This window comes from Phacochoerus africanus, chromosome 7 (assembly GCF_016906955.1).
Source record: "Phacochoerus africanus isolate WHEZ1 chromosome 7, ROS_Pafr_v1, whole genome shotgun sequence".
In the NCBI taxonomy this organism is placed as follows: domain Eukaryota; kingdom Metazoa; phylum Chordata; class Mammalia; order Artiodactyla; family Suidae; genus Phacochoerus; species Phacochoerus africanus.
In genome coordinates, this window is record NC_062550.1 from 20,962,724 (window position 1) to 20,983,097 (window position 20,374).

Sequence of the window (20,374 nt, forward strand, 5' to 3'; positions counted from 1 at the left end):
AAAAAAAATGGGATTCAACAAATGGTAGAGATTCTTAGTATTTTGGCTGCTTTCATCTCTAAAGTTCTAGGGTTGTGAGATCCTTTCTTGGAAACAAAATCAGGTTTCTTGGAGCGGGGGAGGGCAGGGGGAGAGGGTTCAGACTTGCAAAGAGGAAAACTAAAGATGCAAAGAGATAGGCAGAGGAGTTCCCATCATGGCTTAGAGGTTAACGAATCTGACTAGGAACCATGAGGTTGTGGGTTCGATCCCTGGCCTTGCTCAGTGGGTTAAAAGAATCCGGCGTTGCTGTGAGCTGTGGTATAGGTCGCAGATGCAGCTCGGATCTGGCGTTGCTGTGGCTGTGGTGTAGGCTGGTGGCTACAGCTCCGATTCGACCCCTAACCTGGGAACCTCCATATGCCTCAGGAGCGGCCCAAACAATGGCAAAAAGACAAAAAAGAAAAAAAGAGATCGAGAGATAGGCAGATAGGCATTAGGCACCCCTGCAAGGTGGTGATAAAGCAGAGGTGGTCTCCAAGGGTCCTAACAATAGGCCAGCCAGGGTTACATTTCAGGTAAAGACCGAAAAACGGACATTGATTATCTCCTCTTACTTCCCAGGCACTGTGGTGTCCCCAGAAAGATAAATGTTTATAAAACACAACAACCTTTGCTCTCAAGTGGTCCATAGGCTTAAATTAGGAAGCTTCTCTTCTCCAAAGCCGGGTCCGTGGTGTCCATATCCAGTGATGCTTAGTACACAGGGAAGCAAAGCAGGGGGACTTAAAAAAAAGAAAAGAAAATATTTTTGTATACACAATCTTCTCAGAGCTCAGAATCTTTAAAGGTCTTAACGCCATCCAGCTCAGCTCAGTATGTTCTGCAAATGGGAAGGGATTCCAGAGAAAAGTTCTTGGAGGGAAGGGCAGTGTGCAAATAGCTTCTAGACTTTTTCAGGTAACACCTTTCTTAGATCCGGGACCCTGAAAGAAGAGGGAGCAAAGCTTCGAAGTACCACCAGGTGGCAGGAGTGAGCTACCCAACCGGGGCGCCAATGAACCTGCTCTCCAGGGCTTGTTCTTGGGGCCAGAGGGTTGGCACGTTTTGAAGGTAACAATGGCAAAGCTGCCAGCGCTGAGGCAAGGGCTGGGGCGGGAAGAAGCCTCAGAGGGTTATGGTATTAATTCTGCACCTTTCCCCAGACTTGACTCAGAGAAGGCAAGACCTTTGTCAAAATTCCAAAAGTATTCAGACTGCCAGGCCGGAATTCAGCAAGCAAGGGTCTATTTTCTGCCCCACGCACCTGCCTATCAGCCTTTCAGGGACATTTCCTGAGCATCTACTGTGCCAGGTATGTGCCAGAAGTGTCCAAAATAGCATTTAACAAGAAGTGTGCAATCTGGTGGAAGAGAGCCTGGTAAACAGCCATGCTTTTATGACATAGAGGCTGTTTGGAGTAGTAAAACGCACTGTCTTGAAAGTTAGACTAAGGTGTGAATTCAAGCTCTGCCACTTGCTATATGTGCAAATTCTGTAGGCCTCAACTTCCTTGTCTGAAAAATGGGGGTAAACAACTCTCATAGAAGATGAAAAAAAAAAAGTTACATAAAAACTTACTGCCTAGGAGTTCCCATCGTGGCTCAGCAGAAAATCCAACTATGAACCATGAGTTTGTGGGTTCGATCCCTGGCCTCGCTCAGCAGGTTAAGGATCCAGCATTGCTGTGGCTAGAGCGTAGATCTGACCCCTAGCCTGGGAACCTCTATATGCAGTGGATGCAGCCCTAAAAGCAAAAAAAAAAACTTACTTCCTAAAAGGAAGAGAAAGACAAATATCACATGATACCGCTTATATATGAGATCTAAAAAAATGATACAAATGAACTTATTTGCAAAACAGAAACAGACTCATAGACATAGTAAACAAATTTATGGTTACCAAAGGGCAGAGGGAAGAGGAAGGAATAAATTAGAAGTTTGGGATTAGCAGACACAAACTACCGTATATAAAATAGATAAACAATAAGATCCTACTGTATAGAACAGGGAGCTATATTCAATATATTGTAATAAACTATAATGTAAAAAATATATATCTGAATCACTGCTAGCTAACCAGAAACTAACACAACATTGTAAATCAACCATAATTCAGTTTAAAAAGATAAAAATAGGGAGTACCTGGAGTTCCCTTCGTGGCGCAGTGGTTAACGAATCTGACTAGGAACCATGAGGTTGCAGGTTCAATACCTGGCCTTGCTCAGTGGGTTAAGGATCCGGCGTTGCCGTGAGCTGTGGTGTAGGTCCAAGACGCAGCTCAGATCCCGAGTTGCTATGGCTGTGGTGTAGGTCAGTGGCTACAGTTCCGATTCAACCCCTAGCCTGGGAACCTCCATATGCCGAGGGAGTGGCCCTAGAAAAGACAAAAAAAAAATTAGGGAGTTCCCATTGTGGCTCAGCGTTAACAAATTGGACTAGTAACTATGAGGATTCGGGTTCAAACCCTGGCCTCATTCAGTGGGTTAAGGATCCAGCGTTGCTGTGAGCTGTGGTGCAGGTTGCAAATACAGCTTGGATCTCGAGTGGCTATGGCTGTGAAGCAGGCGGGCAGGTGGAGCTCCAATTTGACGCCCAGCCTGGAATTAAATTTAATATGCCGCAGGTGCAGCCCTAAAAGGTAAAGAAAAAAGTGTTCTGTGAAAGTAAAACGATTATACTTATGGCACAATTAAATTCTGCAGGCAAATTAAACACAACAGAGAATTGAACCCACAAAACAAGTGTGTATATATTCAGGGACAAATAAACACAGAGTGGTGCTTTTAGGGAGGAGAGGAAGGGCTTAGGGATGAAGAGGGGGAAAAAGAACTAGAGAGGGGTCTTGTAGGAACTCAAATGATGACAGTATAAACCTAAAACAAAAGCCAGTATTTTACCAGCAAAATGGGTTTCTTATAGAAGAGCAAAGAATTGCAGTTGTGGACAGGCAATCTATGCTAAACCACAGGCCAGAGAAGAAAGAAGAGGCTCCCTCTTTTATAAAGAAGGGACAGTTGAGAGGGGCTTTACAAACAGTCTATTGAGAGAACCTGGGAGTTCAAAGTGCAGGGGCTTTTCTTTCTTTCTTTTTTTTTTTTTTTTGGTCTTTTTGTCTCTTTAGGGTCCCATCCCTGGCATATGGAGGTTCCCGGGGTCAAATTGGAGCTGTAGCCGCTGGCCTACACCACAGCCACAGCAACACCAGATCTGAGTCATGTCTGCGACCCACACCACAACTCACAGCAACGCCAGATCCTTAACCCACTGAGCAAGGCCAGGGATCAAACCTGCAACCTCATGGTTCCTAGTCAGATTTGTTAACCACCGTGCCACAACGGGAACTCCTTCCCAGCTCCATTTTGGATGAGATTTCTCTTTATTAATTTTCACAACAGAATACTGTGAAGCAAAGAATAAGATTAACTTAATGACTCTTTGCACCTGGATTGGAAAAAAAAATCCTCATTTCTTTATTTAAAATACTTCAAAAAAAATTGAAAAAGGAGTTCGCATTGTGGCTCAGTGGAAACAAATCTGACTAGCATCCATGAGGACGCAGGTTCAACCCCTGGCCTTGCTTAGTGGGTTAAGGATCTGGTGTTGTGGTGACCTGTGGTGTAGGTCAGAGACACGGCTTGGATCTAGCGTAGCTGTGGCTGTGGTGTAGGCCAGCGGTTACAGTTCTGATTCCACCCCTAGCCTGGGAGCCTCCATATGGGGAGGTACAGCCCTGAAAAGACTAAAAAAAAAAAAAAAAAAAAGTCCTTAAATGTTTTCCATCACCTAGAAGATAAAGTCCCAGGTTCTCTGTGTCTATAACTCATGACCATCAATATTTAGCTGTTTTGCCTTTGCTCTCTGTCTGGAATATCCTTGTAACTTAGTGGTTTTTCAACTCTGGAATGACTTTACGAGCTTTAAAAATGCATAGATGCAGAGAAACACAAATACTGTATGTTTTCACTTATATGTGAAATCTAAAAAACAAAACAAATATAACAAAACAGAAACAGACTCACAGATATGGAGAACAAACTATTGATTACCAGAGGAGAAAGGGTTTGGGGGGAGGGGTGAAACAGGTGAAGGAGACTAAGAGGTTCAAATTATCAGTTATATAATAAATAAGTCACTGGAGTTCCCTTGTGGTTCAGTGGGTTAAGGATCAGGCATTGTCACTGCTGTGGCTCGGATCACTGCCGTGGTGTGGATCTGATTCCCTGGACCAAGAACTTCCACATGCCTTGATCTTGGCAAAAAATAAATAAGTAAATATAGTCATGGAGTTGTAATGCATATAGTCAATATTTTATAATAATTTCAAAAAATGGGAAATTCCCATTGTGGCTTACCGGTAATGAACCTGCCCAGTATCCATGAGGATACGGGTTTGATCCCTGACCTCATTCAGTGGGTGGGCGATCCGACCTTGTCAAGAAGCTATGGTGTAAGGTCGCAGACACGGCTCAGATCCTGCATTGCAGTGGCTGCGGTGTAGGCTGGCAGGTATATCTCTGGTTAGAGCCCTAGCCTGGGAACTTCCATATGCCGCGAGTGCGGCCCTGAAAAACAAACAAACAAACAAATAATTTTGAAAAATTTATGCATGTCAATCAACCCCTGAGGTATTGGAGTTCCCATTATGGCACAGCAGAAACATACCCAACTAGGAACAATGAGGTTGTGGGTTTGATCCTTTGCCTCACTCTGTGGGTTAAGGAGCCAGTGATGCTGTGAGCTGTGGCATAGGTTGAAGACATGGCTTGGATCTGGTGTTGCTGTGGTATAGGCTGGCAGCTGTAGCTCTGATTCTACCCTTAGCCTGGGAACCTCAATATGCCTTGGGTGCAGCCCTGAAAAGCAAAAAAAAAAAAAAAAAAACACCAAAAAAAGACAAAACAAAAAACCCAGAGGCACTGATTTAATTGGACTGGAGCAGGTTTTTTTTTTTTTTAATTATTTTTAACATTTATTTATTAAAATTTTATTTTATTTTATTTTTATTTTTTTGGTCTTTTCTAGGGCTGCACCCGTGACATATGGAGGTTCCCAAGCTAGGGGTCGAATCAGAGTTGTAGCTTCTGGCCTACAGCAACACAGGATCCGAGCCACGTCTGCGACCTACACCATAGCTCACGTCAACGCCAGATCCTTAACCCACTGAGCAAGGCCAGGGATCGAACCCACAACCTCATGGTTCCTAGTCAGGTTCGTTAACCACTGAGCCACGACGGGAACTCCTATTTATTTACTTTAAAATTTTATTTATTTTTGGCTGCATCTGAGGCATGTGGAAGTTCTAGGGATGGAATTCCTGCCACAGCAGTTACAATGCTGGACCCCTAACCCACTGTACCACCAGAAAATTCCTGTATGAGTACTTTTTAAAAGATCCCCAAGTAGGTTAAGAATCATAATCTCCTGGGGGAAGGGATTAATTTGGAGGATGGGATTAACATACACACACTGTATATTAAATAGATAACCAACAAATGGGAGTTCCCATGTAGCGCAGCTGGAGACAAATCCAACTAGGAACCATGAGGTTGCAGGTTCAATCCCTGGCCTTGCTCAGAGGGTTAAGGATCTGGTGTTGCCATGAGCTGTGGTGTAGCTTGCAGATGTGGCTCGGATCCAGAGTTGTTGTGGCTCTGGCCTGCAGCAACAGCTCTGACTGGACCCCTAGCCTGGGAGCCTCCATGTGCTGTGGTGCGGCCCTAAAAAGACAAAAGACCGAAAAAAAAAAAAAAAGAGATAATCAACAAGTATCTACCGTAAAGCCCAGGGAACTATACTCAATACTTTGTAATAACCTATAAGGGAAAAGAAACTGAAAAATTATATATACTATATAATAATTATAATATATAGTATATATATATAAAATCTGAATCACTGTGTACAACCTGAAACTAACATGACATTGTAAATCAACTATACTTTAATTAAAAAAAAAAAAAGAACCATGATCTCCTACTCAGTTCAGGTGTTTCCAGGCTGGATTATGGTCCCCTTATGTTTTTACTCTATCACTGTGCAATTTATATTGTCCAATTATCTGAACAGTTCATCTCAGCCTAGTGGGATTGATTGAGCCTTTTATATTTTATTCTTCTGCTTCAAATCTTTTAATGGTTTCCTTTACCCCCAAGATAAAATCCAGACTTCTTAATGAATCATATAATTCCTCCTACTCCTGGCTTACCTTTAATGCATTCATCCATTCAGACTTTTATCAAATGTCTATTATGAGGCAGGCTTTTTTTGCTTTTCAGGGCGGCATCCTCGGCATATGGAAGTTTCCAGGCTAGCAGTTGAATCAGAGCTGCAGCTGCTGGCATACACCACAGCCACAGAAACTTGTGATCTGAACGGCTCATGGCAATGCTGGATCCTTAATCCACTGATCGAGGCCAGGGATTGAACCCTAGTCCTCATCGATATTAGTTGGATTTGTTTCCACTGAAAAACAACAGGAACTCCGCAGCTGAGCTTGTTATTTCATTTACCTATTCATTTTCTTTAGGACCACACCCACAGCATATGGAAGTTCCCAGGCTAGAGGTGGAATCTGAGCTGCAGCTGCCAGCCTATGCCACAGCCACAGCAATGCCAGATCTGAGGTGCATTTGCAACCTACACCACAGTTCATGGCAACGTTGGCTCCTTAACCCACTGAGCAAGGCCAGGGATCGAACCGTGTTCCCATGGATACTAGTTGTTACTGCTGAGCCAAAAGATGGGAACTCCCAGATGAGCTCTTTAAAGAAGGCTCTCTGTAAGTACACAGTGGAGCAAAAATTGGATTTGGATGTTCCCATCTCATCAGCCTCTCCTTTGCAGATAATATTTTGGAGTTTTACTGAGGGTTAAATTCATTTCCAGTTACTAGTTGTGGTCTCTAAGTGATCAGAATGTGACCCCATTTACAAACTCCTAGGGAATTCCACACTGTTGTTGGGTTTCAATAAACACTCACTGAGGTGGTATTTTGTGCCTGGTACATGTCCAGCTTCTGGGAAGAGGAAAGCAACTAAGGCCCAACTCAAGGTACAAAAAGAAAGATTTGATCTTTAAAAAATAAGTTTAATCCCTGCCCTGGTACACTGGGTTAAAAGATCCGGGCATGTCACAGCTGTGGTGTAGGTCACAGCTGTAGCTGGGAATAGATCCCTGGCCCTGCGAACTTCCATATGCCTTTGGTGCAGCCATTTAAAAAAAAATTCTATTGAATAGATAACAACAAAGTTTCTTTTTGTGTGTGTCTTTTTTAGGGTTGCACCCATAGCACATAGAAGTTCCTAGGCTAGGGGTTGAATCAGAGCTGCAGCCAACAGCCTATGCACAGCCACGGCCACGCTGGATCTGAGCTGCATCTGCAACCTGTGCCACAGATTGTAGCAACACTGAATCCTTAACCCACTGATCGAGGCCAGGGACTGAACCCACATCCTCAAGGATGCTGGTCAGGTTTGTAATCTGCTGAGCCACAGTGGGAATTCCAATAACAAAGTTAAAAGGCAACTGACAAGAGAAAATATTTCCAATATATATTTTTTTGACTGTGCCAGTGGCATGTGGAAGTTCCTAGGCTAGGGATCAAACCACAGCTCTAACAAAGAGACACAGCGGTGGCAACACAGGATCCCCAGCTGAGCTACAAGGGAACTCCCCCAATATTTTTTTTTGAAAAGGGTTAGTATCTAGTATTTTTGTATATTCAGAAATGTAAGGAGTTCCTGCTGTGGTGCAGCAGAAACAAATCTGACTAGGAACCATGAGGTTTCGGGTTCGATCCCTGGCCTCGATCAGAGGGTTAAGGATCTGGCGTTGTCATGAGTTTTGGTGTAGTCCAGCAGCTTTAGCTCCGATTTGACCCCTAGCCTGGGAACATCCATATGCCTAGGGTGCGGCCCTAAAAAAAAAAAAAAAAAAAGTAAGGAGTTCCTGATGTGGCACAGTGGATTATTAATCCAGCGTCTTTGGCATGTGGAAGTTCCTGGGCTAGGGATTGGACATAAGCAACAGCAGTAACCTGAACCACAGCAGTCACAATGCCAGATCCTTAACCCACTATGCTGGGCCAGAGATCAGACCCATGCTGCTGCAGAGACAATACCAGGTCCTTAACATGCTGTGCTACAGAGGGAACTCCCCCTCTTTTCTAGAATGAAAGCTAGAAAGCAGAAAGCAGGTCAGTGGCTGCCTGGGGGCTGAAGTAGGGAAGGTGTTGGCATGGATTTTTTTCTTTTTCTTTTTCCTTTTATGGCTGTACCTGTGGCATATGGAAGTTGCTGGGCTAGGGGTCAAATTGGAGCTGCATCCATTCTGGCAATGTCAGATCCTTAACACACTGATTGAGGCCAGGGATGGAATCGGTGTCCTCACAGACACTATGTTGGGTTCTTAACCCTCTGAGCCACAATGGGAACTCTGGTATGAATTTTCTGTGGGAAGGGGACACAGTGATCTTTTGAGGGTAATACTCTATACCTTTTTTTTTTTTTTTTGGTCTTTTTAGGGCCACACTCTCGGCATATGGAAGTTCCCAGGCTAGGGGTCTAAGGGGAGAACTGGCTGCTGGCTATGCCACAGCCACAGCAACACAGAATCTGAGCTGCACCTGCGACCTATACCACAGCTGACGGCAATGCCAGATCCTTAACCCCTGAGTGAGGCCAGGGATCAAACATGTGTCCTCATGAGTAATACTTGGATTTGTTTCCGCTGCACCACAACGGGAACACCGAAAATATATGACATATTTCGACAAAGAATTAATATCTAATACACATAATACACATTTTGGAAGACAATTTGATGATTTATCAAAATTTTAAATGTGTATAATTTGTTGTTGTATTTTGCTTTTTCCTTTTTATGGCCACACCCACAGCATATGGAAGTTTTCAGTAGGGGTCAAATCCAAGCAACAACTGCTGGCCGACGCCACAGCCACAGCCACAGCTATACAGGATCCAAGCTGAATCTGCGACCTACGCCACAGCTCACATCAATGCTGGATCCTTAGTCCACTGAGCAAGGCCAGGGATTGAACCTGCATACTCATGGGTACTAGACAGGTTTGCTACCTCTGAGCCACAATGGGAAGTCCTAAATGTATATAATGTTTACTCTGAAATTCCATCTAAGAATCAATGCCAATAATACTGATATGTACTTAACTGTGCTGGGATTCCTACCACACCTCAACTCTTCCACCCAGTAGATACTCTTATTTCCTCATTTTATGGATAAGCTAAGTAAGGAAAGGAGGTTAAATGACTTGCCCAAGGTCATATAGCTAGAAGGTGACAGAGCCAAGATTCCCAACCTATCTCCAGGATCTGGGCTCTTAACCACTATGCTACACAGCCCTCCACTGTCTCCTAAATGCCATCCATGGCTATAAATATATAAGTACAAAGACAGGAGTTCCTGTTATGGCACAGCAGACATGAATCCAACCCTGTGGATGCGGGTTCGATGCCTGGCCTCACTCAGTGGGTTAAGGCTCCGGTCTTGCCATGAGCTGTGGTGTAGATTGAAGGTGAAGTTTGGACCCCCGTTGCTGTGGCTGTGGTGTAGGCTGGTAGCTGTAGCTCTGATTTGACCCCTAGCCTGGGAACTTCTATATTCCATAGGTGCAGCCCTAAAAAAAAAAAGTGAAAAAAAAATAATACAGCAGTTCCCATAGTGGCACAGCAGAACAAATCCGACTAGGAACCATGAGGTTGCAGGTTTGATCCCTGACCTTGCTCAGTGGGTTAAGGATCTGATGTTTCTGTGAGCTGTGGTGTAGGTCCCAGGCGAGGCTCGGAACTGGTGTTGCTATGGCTGTGGCATAGGTCAGAAAATTTTTGTATTTGTATACTTGCAGCCGTGAATGGCATTTAGGAGACCGTGGAGAGCTATGTAGCATAGTGGTTAAGAGCGCAGATCCTCCGGTTCGACCCCTAGCCTGGGAACCTCCATATCGCAAGGGTGTGGTCCTAAAAAGATAGGGAAAAAAAAGATATTTGCGGAGATCCCATCGTAGCACAGTGGTTAACGAATCCAACTAGGAACAATGAGGTTGTGGGTTCGATCCCTGGCCTTGCTCAGTGGATTAAGGATCCAGTGCTGCCGTGAGCTGTGGTGCAGGTCGCAGACTCGGCTCGGATCTCGAGTTGCTGTGGCTGTGGTGTAGGCCGGTGGCTACTGCTCCGATTAGACCCCTAGTCTGGGAACCTCCAGATGCCGTGGGTGCAGCCCTAGAAAAGGCAAAAAGACAAAAGAAAAAAAAAGATATTTGCTATGAAAGAGTTTGAAAAGTTAAGAAAGAATGAAATAAACTAATGAAAAGATCTGCAGCACAATTTTTTAAAGTCAAACAAACAATAATACTTACAATACCTACTCGCATAAAAAAATACCAAGATATTGAAGTTCCCTTGCGGTGCGGGTTAAGGATCTGGTGTTGTCATTGCAGTGGCTCAAGTCCTTGAGAACTCCTGTGGCCAAAAAAAAAAAAAAAAAAAAAAAAAAGAAGAGGAGGAATGTGTGTGAACATAGCAAGGAAGCTCAAAAGAGCAAATATTTTTTTTCTTGGAATTCCTGCTATGGAAGAGTGGGTTAAGGATCCGGTGTGGGGTAGGTTGCAACTTCAGCTTAGTGTCAATCCATGACCTGGGAACCTCCTTATGCTGAGGATGCGGAAGAAAAAGAAGGAGAAAAAAAGATTTTTTTTCTTTTTTTGGCTGCACTGAGGTATGTGGAAGTTCCCTGGGCGAGGGGTAGAAACTGCGGGCCACAGCAGCAACCCAAGCCACCTGATCCTTAACCCCCCTGTGCCACAAGAGAACACCTGAAGTTTTTTTCAGTTTTGTTCCTTGCGTTTTTATTGTCACACCAGAACAGTCAGTGCCCGGCACAGAGTAGACGTTGAGTACATATCTGTTGGATGTATACAGATATATGTAAATGCATAGAAAAGGGACTGAAAAAAAAGGAAAAAAAAGAAAAATAAGAAAAAGATAAAAAATAAAATAAAAGGCGGAGTTCCCGTTGTGGCTCAGTGGTTAATGAATTCAACTAGGAACCATGAGGTTGTGGGTTCGATCCCTGGCCTTGCTCAGTGGGTTAAGGATCTGGCGTTGCCGTGAGCTGTGGTGTAGGTTGCAGACGAGGCTCGGATCCCGCATTGCTGTGGCTCTGGCATAGGCCAGCGGATGCAGCTCCAATTAGACCCCTAGCCTGGGAACCTCCATATGCCACGGGAGCGGCCCTAAAAATGGCAAAAAGACCAAAAAAAAGGGACTGAAAAACCGCAAACCAATTGTCAACTGGTGAAGGCGGCTCCCTACCTTGGGAGAAGAGAGAATGGTGTGTATGTGTGGGGGGGTTAATGATGGGAGATGTGCATATACTCACTAAACTTCTGACCGTTTCAAATCTTGACATGATGTTCCTGTTATTGGGGTAGTAACAACAAAAAACCAAACAGATTTTTTTAAAAAGTCCAAAGCAGGGAGTTTCCTTCATGGCTCAGCGGTTAACAAACCCGACTAGGATCCATGAGGATGCAGGTTTGATTCCTGGACTCGGTCAGTGAGTTAAGGATCCCTCATGGCTGTGGCTGTTGCATAGGCCAGTGGCTACAGCTCCAACTGGACCCCTAGCCTGGGAACCTTCATATGCCACGAGTGCAGCCCTAAAAAGGCAAAAAAAAAAAAAACCCCAAAAACCCACAGCAGAAGCAAAAACGACTGACATTTCCATTTAATTTCTCTACAACCCTTCCTTATAAGTAATAATATTCTCATTTTTTTTTAATTTTTTGGTCTTTTTGCTATTTCTTGGGCCGCTCCCGCAGCATATGGAGGTTCCCAGGCTAGGGGTCGAATCGGAGCTGTAGCCACCAGCCTACGCCAGACCCACAGCAATGCGGGATCCGAGCTGCGTCTGCAACCTACACCACAGCTCATGGCAACGCCGGATCGTCAACCCACTGAGCAAAGGCAGGGATGGAACCCGCAACCTCATGGTTCCTAGTCGGATTCGTTAACCACTGCGCCATGACGGGAACCCCCAATATTCTCATTTTTCAGTTGAGGCAACTAAGGCTCAGAGAGGTTAAGTTGCCTCAAGTTGCACAGTTTTTCTTTTCTTTTTTTGCTTTTTAGGGCCGCACCTGTGGCATATGGAGGTTCCCAGGCTTAGGGCTGAATGAGAGCTACAATGCCAGATCCTTAACCTACTGATCGAGGCCAGGAATTGAACTCCCAACCTCATGGTTCCTAGTTGGATTTCTTTCCACTGCGCCATGATGAGAACTCCAAGTTAAACAGTTTCTAGGGAGTTCCCATCGTGGTGCAGTGGTTAAGGAATCCGACTAGGAACCATGAGGTTGCGGGTTCGATCCCTGCCCTCGCTCAGTGGGTTAACGATCCGGCGTTGCCGTGAGCTGTGGTGTAGGTTGCAGACACGGCTCGGATCCCGCGTTGCTGTGGCTCTGGTGTAGGCCGGTGGCTACAGCTCCAATTGGACCCCTAGCCTGGGAACCTCCATATGCCGCGGGAGCGGCCCAAGAAATAGCTAAAAAGACAAAAAAAACAAAACAAAACAAAAAAAAAAACAGTTTCTAAGCCTGTATGTGAACTTTGACCTGTGGCTCCATGACCCAGGGCTACTTCCCTCCACTGTGTTTATAAATGTACAGATAAGGTGTTCCAACTGTGGTACAGTGTGTTAAGAATCTGACTGCAGCAACTCGGGTCTCTGCAGGGGTGCAGGTTTGATCCTTTGCCTGGCACAGCGTGTTCAAGGATGCAACATTGGTGCCGGCAGCTGCAGTGTAGGTCTCGGCTGCGGCTCAGATTGTGCCCGAGGCATGTGGACATTCCTGTGCCAGGGATTGAACCTGAGCCACAGCAGTGACCAGAATCACTGCAGTGACAATGCCAAATTCTTAACCTGCTGCACCAAAAAGGGAACTCCGAAAAATGAGTTCTTGAACTACTGCAGGGTAAGAGCACTCCAGCCATTTATTTCCACTCCAGAGGAAATAATTTGGCCTATTTTATAAAGGATAAGTAGCTGAGTGGGCAAGGCTGGAGCTTTGTTTATGTCTCTGGGTGAAAGGGAGGATCTGGAGAGATTTCGTTTGATTTGTAACAGATGATGAGCTATGTCTTATCAATGAGATAAGACTCCCTGGAGCCTATTTTGAAGACTATCAACCTGAAGACAAAGAACCCACTATCTATAGTAACATCATTAAATAAAGAATGAAGGGGATTCCTGACTAAGAATGGCTGGGGATAAGGAGGCGGAGGAAGGGATGAATCTGAAAGATCTTTGGAGTTCCCATTGTGGCTCAGGGGTAACAAACCCGACCAGCATCCATGAGAATGAGGGTTTGATCCCTGCCCCTGCTCAGTGGGTTAAGGATCTGGTGTTGCCGTGAGCTGTGGTGTAATTTGCAGACTCGACTCGGATCTGGCATTGCTGTGGCTGTGGCACAGGCCAGCAGCCGCAGCTCCAATTAGACTCCTAGCCTGGGAACTTCTGTACGCCGTGGGTGTGGCCCAAATAAATAAATGAAAGATATTCATGGAATAAGATTGATTGGACTTGACTGCTTACTGCTATGAGTGGAGATGGTAAGGGTTTGAAGAGACCATAAATTTGTTGGGGGGAAAACTGGGCGCAAGGTCCCTTAAAAAGGGATTGCGTTGTTCCCATCATGGCTCGGTGGTTAACGAATCTGGCTAGGAAGCAATAACGTTGCAGGTTCAATCCCTGGCCTTGCTCAGTGGGTTGAGGATCTGGCATTGCGGTGAGCTGTGGCGCAGGTCACCGACGCAGCTCAGATCCCACGTTGCTGTGGCTGTGGCATAGGCCAGCGGCTACAGCTCTGATTAGACCCCTAGCCTGGGAACCTCCATATGCCAAGGGTACAGCCCTAGAAAAGACAAAAAGACCAAAAAAAAAAAAATACTGCTTGTGTATGTATCTCCTTTGCTGCTTGTAAGACAGGATATTACAATTGCTGAGTATGAGTCAGCCTCCTCTGCTCATCCATGAGTTTCCTGAGGCAGGACTGTGTCTTCCTCCTCTCCTCGTCCCCAGTGTCTAGTGTCTGGAGCCCCCTCTTACACAGAACATGCTCGACATGGACACGTTCATGGATGTGCTTTTTTCAGAATGTGTTCAACGTGGACTGAAAGAGCACCGCAGGGAGACTGGCTTTGGTCTGGGGTCGGGTTGGGGAGCAGGGAATGGTGGGGGATAAATAAACCACATAGTTGGGAGGCAGAAAGTTCTCCAGCCAACGGCCTCCCTCCTCTTGATCAGAAACCTTGGTCAGAAGTCTGTCGCTGGGGAGTTTGCTCCCATATGACCTGAGTGCTTTCCTTCTCTGGGCTAGCGACACCATGTGACAGAGGCTGACGGCTTCAGACGGGGTGGCTGCAGTGTGGGGAACGGTTTCTCCCCCAAATTCTACTACCACCACCCAGATTCTAAAAAGGTACCATTAGAGAAGCCTCAGGGGCGTTTCCACCGTGGCGCAGCGAAAACGAATCCAATTAGGAACCATGAGGTTGTGGGTTCGATCCCTGGCCTCGCTCAGTGGGTTAAGGATCTGGCGTTGCCATGAGCTGTGGTGTAGGTCGCAGGCGAGACTCAGATCCCATGTTGCTGTGGCTGTGGCGTAGGAGAGCAGTTATAGCTCCGATTGGACCCCTAACCTGGGAACCTCCATATGCTGTGGGTGCAACCCTAAAAATACCAAAAAAAAAAAAAAAAGAAAAAGAGAGAGAGAAACCTCAGACTTTTACTGCCATTCTCCAAATCACCAAACCTTGAGATGTATAGCAAGCGGTGGCATGCCTTTGGCATGAGCCATGGCTGATATGGCAAGGGAATAAGAGGACAGAATAGCAGGGAAGGTAAGAACTCTAGCAGAAAGGAAAGAAGGCCATGGGCCTGAGACTTGGGATGTGAAAGGAGAAAGCAGCTACTGGGCCTTTTATTGTTTTTTTTTTTTGTCTTTTTCAGGCTGCACCTGAGGCATATGGAGGTTCCCAGGCTAGGGGTGGAATTAGAGCTGCAGCCACCGGCCTACACCACAGCCACAGCAACATGGGATCTGAGCCGTCTCTTCAACCTAGACCAAAGCTCACGGCAAAGTTGGACCCTTAACCCACTTAGCCTGGAAACCTCCATATGCTGCAGGTACGGCCCTAAAAAGCAAAAATCAAAACAAAATAGGATCATGTTTTGCCTCTTAAGGGTCTGTTCGGCAGAAGCAGCTCCTCCTCCTCCGTTTCCAGGCCACTGGTTTGTGAAGAAAGAGTCAGCTGCCCTGTTGGATTTTTCTGGTTTGTTTCTTTGTTTTCACTTACCTTGTTCCTCCAGCCCCTCTATTTTCTGCCAACTGGAGATGAGATTGAAAGACTTCCTTAGGTTCAGGTTCAACATTCTTGGAAAGAATATTTGTTAGGTGATCGTCACATTGCCTTCCATCAAGGCCACATAATGCACATGGTTGGAGGTCTATTTCAGTGTTTTCTGAAGTTCCTGCAGGAGGCTAAGCCTGAGGGGTCTAGGCAGTCAACCACCACTGGACCTGGAAGCTAAGCTCCAACTGGACCCAAGCCCCCGTGGCTACTGGCCTTAGCAGCACCATGTGGGGTGAGGGCGGGGAGGAGGCATTCAGAGAAGCATCAGCTTGATGTTGGCAGCTTGGACTGGCTCAGTCCTTGGGCAGGATTGAGCAGAGGGTCCTAGACAGAGATACCACACGGCCGTAGTGCGTTGCTTCAGCCCTGCTGTGTGCACCTTGCAGGAATGAGGAGACCAACCAGGCAGTTCCCCAAGACTTGGGGGAGACTAACCATTCCAAGACCTGTTCATCTTATCCTATACTCTCCACTGTGGACAGCAGGAAGCCTTCCTCTTCTTCTCTGGGCCCCTTTGGTGGTGAGCCAGGTGGTATGGCTCAGAGAAAATTCCTGATTCTTCTAGTTCAGTTTTCTTGTTCTCTGGCTTCCAGTGTCTGCCTTAAAAACTCTTGATTGATCTTAAAACTTTTTTTTTCCTTTTAGGGCTGAACCCACAGCATATAGAAGTTCTCATGCTAGGGCTCAAATTGGAGCTGCAACTGCCAGCCTACACCACAGCCACAGCAACACCATATCTGAGTCTCGTCTGTGATGGCAACGCTGGATCCTTAACCCACTGAACAAGGCCAGGGATTGAACCAAGTCCCCATGGATACTAGTTGGGTTCTTTACAGCTGAGCCACAAGGGAACTCCTCAAGTTCTAAGTTTATTTCCCAATCAGTAAGAAAGAGACACCATATTATCTATAGGTATTAGTTACCAGTCTTGCTGTGAGTGACTAAAGGTAAGTTCTTCCTGGAAGACGCCCAGGGACCTTTGTCCAGACAGCTGTGATCACCTACAGGGGTGGGGGAAGGGAGAGCAGAGAGAAGAGAAGAGCGTGCTAAGAGGTTATCACCAGGCCAGATATCAACATCAGAGCAGTGCTGGGAAAAGCCCTCTTGGAGGCAAAAGTCTGTGAAGCTCCTGCCCTCTCCCATCTCCCTGAGCACCCCAAAAAGGCACAAACAGGGTGTTCCAGGGCCTTTCCCCAACAGGAACCACCCACTCGCCTGGGCTGGGCGACAGTGAAAACTTCCGGAAGAAGAGAGAAGTCAGGTGTCTTCTATGAACTTCAGCTGGCTTCTCAGGCTCCCCGGGAGGAAGGGCAAAGCAGGAAGGAGGGGTTTGTGGTTGGGGCGAGTCAGATGGTCCACCCCTAGACGGAAACTGGGGGTGGAGAGGTCCCAGCCCGGCCCACACTAGTCTCCCAGCTCCAGGCTGGGCCTCAGAGGCCAGCAAACCCCACCCGCTCCTCTGGGCACCTCGTGGCCCTGGCGGGTTTGTTTATGAATCCAGCAACCTCCTCCTCCAGACCGGCCCTCTGCCCGCCCTCAGGGTGGCCCCAGTGTTGTGGGAGGGGGAAAGCAGGCCAGCCCCCCTGCCCACCCCTCCCCTTCCTTCCTCTGGCCTCAGCTGTGGATGCCGGGGGAGGGCAAGTCCTTTCCAGGGACTTGTTGAGCCGGTTGGGGCCATTCGCCTTGCTGGGAGTTGGAAACTGGGGGTGGGGTAGCGCTCTCCTTGCATCTGGACTCTGGAGGGGACTCAAGGGCTTCTTGTCCCAGGGGAGGAAGGAGAAAGAGCAACTGCTTCATTTTTGGTTAAAACAGGAACTTTTTTTTTTTTAAAGGCTGCACTCCCTTGGGGTGCAAAGTTCCGGGTGCAGGTGGGGGTGGGGGTGACTGGTGACGGTACCTTGGCAGTAAGCGCCCGGCTTCCTTCCAGGTCTGGGGAGCTGAGGAGCCTAAGGGCTTTGGATATTTGGAAGGGAGGGAAACGTTTTGATTATGTGTTTGTTTCGAGCTGGAGTCCCTGGGGGTCTGATGAAAGGTTCCATGAAGCCCTCAGCTGGTTCACTGTGGGGTCCAGACTCCTCTCTGGGCCTCCCGGGTGTCTCCAGCCTGCCTCCTCTGGCTTCCAAGAATGCGGATGGACCTCGGCATTTAGTCTCTCAGCAGTTTCTTTCTCTTCCCCACCAGGCCTCAAATCACCTCTGCTTTTCTTTGCCGGAGGGTCTTCAGGCTGCAGGGGCTCATTTGGGTTTAGAGTCAGGCCTGTCTTCTTGCAGGCCTCTTCAGAAAAGAGAATATTCAGGAAGGCTGGGCCCGAGGTCAGCTCAAATAATAATCAAATGGTGTTCTTGACCCTGCCTCCCATGTCTCCCAGGCTTTCTTCCTCCTGCAGCGCCTTCATGACCACCAGAGCCACCAAATGGAAGAAGGCCTTCCTTCCAGGTACCGTCTAGGCTGGGATGAATCGCAGTGCTTCTCCGTGAAGGAAACGAAGCTGGCAAAGATAATGCAGAATGAATCATCTTAAATAATTATAGTAATAATAGCAGTAAAGAATATCTGGAAGCTCCCCCATACCTCCCTGGGTTAAGGATCCCTTGTTGTCACTGCTGGGGCTCTGATTACTGCGGTGGCCAGGGTTCTATCCCAGGCCTGGGAACTTCTGCCAGGGGACAGAATATCTGAGGGGACAGCAGCAGGGAGTGGGTGCAGAAAATATCTAACCCTTCCAAGATTAGGAATCCTTCCTCATCAACAGGTTCTGGGCGTTTCTTCTTCTTCTCTTCCTTCTTCCTCTTTTTTATTTTTCTTTTTAGGGCCCCCACCTGTTGCATATGGACTTTCCCAGGCTGAGGGGTCAAATTGGAGCAACAGGATCCCAAACCCCCAGCGTGAGGCCAGGGATCAAACCCGAATCCTCATGGGTACGAGTGGGGTTCGGAACGTGCTGAGCCACAGTGGAAACTCCCTGGGCTTTTCAAACAGAAAGAAACGTGACTTGTTAGAGTTCTTTTCTTAGTTTCTTGCCTTCTAGGATCCTGAAAAGTTTGAGGGATGTGTGATGCTCTATTTAGCTTCTCCAGTCACCATTGCCCTTCAAATGACCTGAGCCTGCACGATGTGAAAAATCTAGGTTTGTTTTCTTGTTCAGAGTACTAGAAAGTGTATTAGACTGCTGAGACATTATTTTTTTGTCAGGGACTATTTTTTTCTTCCTAAGCTCCTTTATCCTAGAGAGAGAGGACAGGTAAACAAAATTTTAGTCAGCTGTAGTTGAAAGCTTACTGGATGGGAAGTTTACAATGATGGTATAAAAGGAGAATTTGGGGTTTTTTCTTTTTACCTTCCAGTTTCATCCGGTTACAACTGACATACAGCACTATACAAGTTTAAGATTACAGCATAATGATTTGACTTACATACATCGTGAAATGATTATCAGGGAATGATATAAATTTTAGACATTTAAAAAATCTTAAAGTTAAAAGAATTATTTTTTTCAGGTTTTCTTTTTGATTGTAATATAGTTGATTTACAATGTGTTCACTTCTGCTGTACAACAAAGTGATTTTGTTATACATAACTTCTCATCCTTTTTTTTTTTTTTTTTTTTTAGGGCTAAACCCATAGCATATGGAAGTTTCCAGGCTAGGGGTCCAAACAGAGCTGCAGCTTCCTGACGGCCTTCACTACAGCCGCAGCAACACCAGAGCCAAGCTGAGTCTGCAACCTACACCACAAGCTCACAGCACTTATTCTACTGAGTGAGGCCAGGGATTGAACCCGCATTCTCATCGATACTAGTTGGGTTCATTTCTGCTGAGCCACAAAGGGAACTCCCATTTTTTTAAATATTCTTTCCCACTATGGCTCATCTCACGTGTTGAATATAGTTCCCTATGCTATTCAGTAGGCCCTTGTTGGTTTTTTGGCTGCACCATGGCACGGAAGTTCCAGGGCCAGGAATTGAACCATAGCAGTGACAATGTTGGCTCCTTAACCCACTGAGCCACCAAGGAACTCCTGTGTCATATTTTATTTTATTTATTTATTTTGTCTTTTTTAGGGCCCCACCGGTGGCATATGATGGTTCCCAGGATGGGGGTCAAATAGTAGCTACAGCTGCCAGCCTACACCACAGTGAGCCTCGTCTGTGACTTATACCACAGCTCATGGCAACACCTGATCCTTAACCCACTGAGCAAGGCCAGGGATTGAACTTGCATCCTTATGGATTTTAGTTAGATTTGTTACCGCTGAGCCACAATGGGAACTCTTCCTGTGTCATGTTTTATCTTATTTTTTTATTTTAGTCTTTTCAGGGCCGCACCTTCGGCATATGAAAGTTTCCAGGCTAGGGGTTGAATCAGAGTTGTAGCTGCCGGCCTACACGACAGCTACAGCAAAGTGGGATATGAGCCGCATCTGCCCTACACCACGGCTCATGGCGACACCAGATCTTTAATCCACTGAGTGAGGCCAGGGATCAAACCTTTGTCCTCATGGATACTAGTTGGATTCTCTAACCACTGAGCCATGACAGGAACTCCTGTGTCATATTTTTAAAATTTTTTTGTATTTTGTCTTTTTAGGGTTGCACCTGAGGCATATGGAGGTTCCCAGTTTAGAGGTCTAATTGGAGCTACAGCTGCTGGTCTACACCACAGCCACAGCAACACCAGATCCAAGCCGTGTCTGCGACCTATACCACAGCTCAATGCAATGCTGGATCCTTAACCCACTGAGCAAGGCCAGGGATCAAACCTGAAACCTCATGGTTCCTAGTCAGATTTGTTTCTACTGTGCCTGGATGAAAACTCCATCCTGTGTCATATTTTAGAATCCACATGTATGGGAGATCATACGGTATTTGTCTTTCTCTAACTTACTATGATGATCTCTAGTTCCATCCAT

The 20,374-nt window shown here is 46.3% G+C and overlaps 1 long non-coding RNA gene across 1 annotated transcript; it reads right to left on the minus strand.

The window, feature by feature from the left end:
• Positions 1-496: 496 nt before the first annotated feature.
• On the minus strand, positions 497-17,994 carry LOC125131668 (uncharacterized). The gene is made up of 3 exons (XR_007136008.1): positions 15,410-17,994; positions 10,420-10,513; positions 497-764 (listed from the first exon to the last, which is right to left on the minus strand). It is a non-coding gene; the product is annotated as an uncharacterized LOC125131668 (long non-coding RNA).
• Between the last annotated feature and the right edge of the window lie 2,380 nt (positions 17,995-20,374).